This window comes from Triticum dicoccoides, chromosome 5A (assembly GCF_002162155.2).
Source record: "Triticum dicoccoides isolate Atlit2015 ecotype Zavitan chromosome 5A, WEW_v2.0, whole genome shotgun sequence".
Classification (NCBI taxonomy): Eukaryota; Viridiplantae; Streptophyta; class Magnoliopsida; order Poales; family Poaceae; genus Triticum; species Triticum dicoccoides.
In genome coordinates, this window is record NC_041388.1 from 492,690,694 (window position 1) to 492,694,772 (window position 4,079).

Genomic DNA, 4,079 nt, shown 5'->3' on the forward strand with positions numbered 1-4,079 from the left:
GATCGAGTCAGTTGGGGCTGGATGAATAGGACCCCATGGAGGGCTGGATGAATAGGACCACCCCGTGGAGGGCAGGATGAACAGTAGACGGTGGAGGGCTGGATGAACAGTAGCCCGTGGAGGGGTGGTTGAACAGGAGCCCGTGGAGAGGGGTGGTTGAACAGTAGCCGGTGGAGTAACGCGCGGTGGAGGCTGGATGAATAGGAGCCCGTGGATGAACAGTCGCAGGTGGAGGCTGGAGGAGGTCGACGGTGGATGAACAACGGTGGATGAACATAAGCTAACATACTTTCTCTACTTGGATCATATGCACTTATGATTGGAAATCTAGCAAGAATCCGCAACTACTAAAGATTCATTAAGGTAAAACCCAACCATAGCATTAAAGTATCAAGTCCCCTTTATCCCATACGCAAACAACCTACTTACTCGGGTATGTGCTTCTGTCACTCATGCCACCCACCATAAGCAAATCATAAGCATATTGCAGACCCTACAGCGGGAATCCCTCACGCTTGCGCGACACGGAGAGCACCATAGGACAACACCAATAATAAAACATACAACTCAAACCAATCACGATCATCAAATAGCCATTAGGACAAAACATATCTACTCAAACATCATAGGATAGCCATACATCATTGGGAAATAATATATAGCGTTGAGCACCATGTTTAAGTAGATATTACAACGGGTAAGAGAGAGGTTACACCGCTGCATAGAGGGGGGAAGAGTTGGTGATGATGGCGGTGAAGTTGTTGGTGAGGATGGCGGTGATGATGATGGCCCCGGCAGTGCTCCGGCGCCACCGGAAGCAATGGGGAGAGGGCCCCATTTCTTCTTCTTCCTTGACCTCCTCCCTAGATGGGAGAAGGGTTTCCCCTCTGGTCCTTAGCTCCCATGGCGTGGGAGGGGCGAGAGCCCCTCCGAGATTGGATCTGTCTCTCTGTCTCTCTCTGGTTCTGCGTTCTCTCCTGGCTCTGTTTCACCGTTTCGTATATATATGAAGATCCGTAACTCCAATTGGGCTGAAACCTTCGCCGTGATTTTTTTCCGAATATTAGCTTTCTTGCGGCAAAAGAAGAGCGCCAACCGCCTTATGGTGGGCTCATGAGGGTAGGGGGCGCGCCCCCTGCCTTGTGACCACCTCGGACACTGGTTCGCGTTGATTTTCCTTTCGAATTTTCCATATTTTCCAAAAATAAGCTCCGTCCGTTTTTATCCCGTTTGGACTCCGTTTGATATGGATATTCTGCGAAACCAAAAACATGCAACAGACAGGAACTGGCACTGGGCACTGGATCAATATGTTAGTCCCAAAAATAATATAAAAAGTTGCCAAAAAGTATATGAAAGTTGAATAATATTGGCATGGAACAATCAAAAATTATAGATACGACGGAGACGTATCAGCATCCCCAAGCTTAATTCCTGCTCGTCCTCGAGTAGGTAAATGATAAAAAAAATAATTTTTGATGTGGAATGCTACCTAGCATAATCTTGATCATATGTCTAATCATGGCATGAATATTAAGACACGAGTGATTCAAAGAAATAGTCTATCTTTGACATAAAAATAATAATACTTCAAGCATACCAACCAAGCAATTATGTCTTATTGAAATAACATAGACAAAGAAAGCTCATCCCTACAAAATCATATAGTCTGGCTATGCTCCATCTTCACCACACAAAATATTCACATCATGCACAACCCCGATGACAAGCCAAGCAATTGTTTTATACTTTTGATGTTCTCAAACCTTTTCAACTTTCACGCAATACATGAGCGTGAGCCATGGACATAGCACTATAGGTGGAATAGAATATGATGATGGGGGTTATGTGGAGAAGACAAAAAAGGAAGAAAGTCTCACATCAACTAGGCGTATCAACGGGCTATGGAGATGCCCATTAATAGATATCAATGTGAGGAGTAGGGATTGCCATGCAACGGATGCACTAGAGCTATAAGTATATGAAAGCTCAAACTGAAACTAAGTGGGTGTGCATCCAACTTGCTTGCTCATGAATACCTAGGGCATTTGAGGAAGCCCATCGTTGGAATATACAAGCCAAGTTCTATAATTAAAATTCCCACTAGTATATGAAAGTGATAACTCAAGAGACTCTCTATATGAAGAACATGGTGCTACTTTGAAGCACAAGTGTGGTAAAAGGATAGTAACATTGCCCCTTCTCTCTTTTTCTCTCATTTTTTTGTTTTTGTTTTTGTTTTCCCCCTTTTTTGTAGGCTTCTTTGGACTCTCTCTCTTTTTTGGGGGGCTTCTTTGGCCACTTTTATTTTGATAACCTCACATGGGACAATGTTCTAATAATGATGAGCATCACACTTTTATTTACTTACAACTCAATATTACAACTCGATATCTAGAACAAAGATATGACTCTATATGAATGCCTCCGGCGGTGTATCGGGATGTGCAATGATCTAGCGTAGCAATGACATCAAAAAACGGACAAGCCATGAAAGCATCATGCTAGCTATCTTACGATCATGCAAAGCAATACGACAATGAATGCTCAAGTCATGTATATGATGATGATGAAAGTTGCATGGCAATATATCTCGTAATGGCTATGGAAATGCCATGATAGGTAGGTATGGTGGCTGTTTTGAGGAAGATATAATGAGGCTTATGTGTGACAGAGCGTATCGTATCACGGGGTTTGGATGCACCGGCGAAGTTTGCACCAACTCTCGAGGTGAGAAAGGGAAATGCACGGTATCGAAAAGGCTAGAAATGATGGAAGGGTGAGAGTGCGTATAATCCATGAACTCAACATTAGTCATAAAGAACACACATACTTATTGCAAAAATCTATTAGTAATCAAAACAAAGTACTACGCGCATGTTCCTAGGGGGATAGATTGGTAGGAAAAGACCATCGCTCGTCCCCGACCGCCACTCATAAGGAAGACAATCAATAAACACCTCATGCTCCGACTTCGTTACATAACGGTTCACCATACATGCATGCTACGGGACTTGCAAACCTCAACACAAGTATTTCTCAATTTCACAATTACTCGACTAGCATGACTCTAATATCACCGCCTTTATATTGCAAAACTATTGCAAGGAATCAAACATATCATATTCAGCGATCTACAAGTTTATGAAGGATTTTATGACTAACCATGTGAATGACCAGTTCCTGTCATCTCTCTAAATAGATATAAGTGAAGCAAGAGAGTTTAATTCTTTCTACAAAAGATATGCCCATGCTCTAACAAATGTAACTGAAGCAAAAGAGCATTCTACAAATGGCGGTTGTCTAAGTGAAGAGAAACATGCAATCCAAACTTCAAATGATATAAGTGAAGCACATGAAGCATTCTATAAAGCCATACTCAAAGGATATAAGTGAAGTGTAAAGAGCATTCTATAAATCAACCAAGGACCATCTCATACCATCTTGGTGCATAAAAAAATAAAAACCTAAATGCAAAAGACGCTCCAAGACTTGCACATATCGCATGAACGAAACGAATCCGAAAACATACCGATACTTGTTGAAGAAAGAGGGGATGCCTCCCCAGCATCCTCAAGATTAGACGCTTGAGTATCCTTGAATATTTACTTGGGGTGCCTCGGGCATCCCCAAGCTTGAGCTCTTGCCTCTCTTCCTTCTTCTCACATCGAAACCTTCTCGATCATCGAACACTTCATTCACACAAAACTTCAACAGAAAACTCGGTAAGATCCGTTAGTATAATAAAGCAAATCACTACTCTAGGAACTGTTGCAAACCAATTCATATTTTTTTTGCATTGTGTCTACTATAATATAATTTTTCCATGGCTTAATCCACTGATATAAATTGATAGTTTCATCAAAACAAGCAAACTATGCATCAAAAACAGAATCTGTCTAAAACAGAACAGTCTGTAGCAATCTGAACATTCACCATACTTCTGATACTTGAAAAATTCTGCCAAAATTAGGAAAAAACAATTTGTACAGAAAGACAGTGCAAAAAGAATCAGAACCATTGGACGTTCCAGTAAAAAATTAAAAATCACGCACTACAGCCAAAGTTTCTGTCCTGCA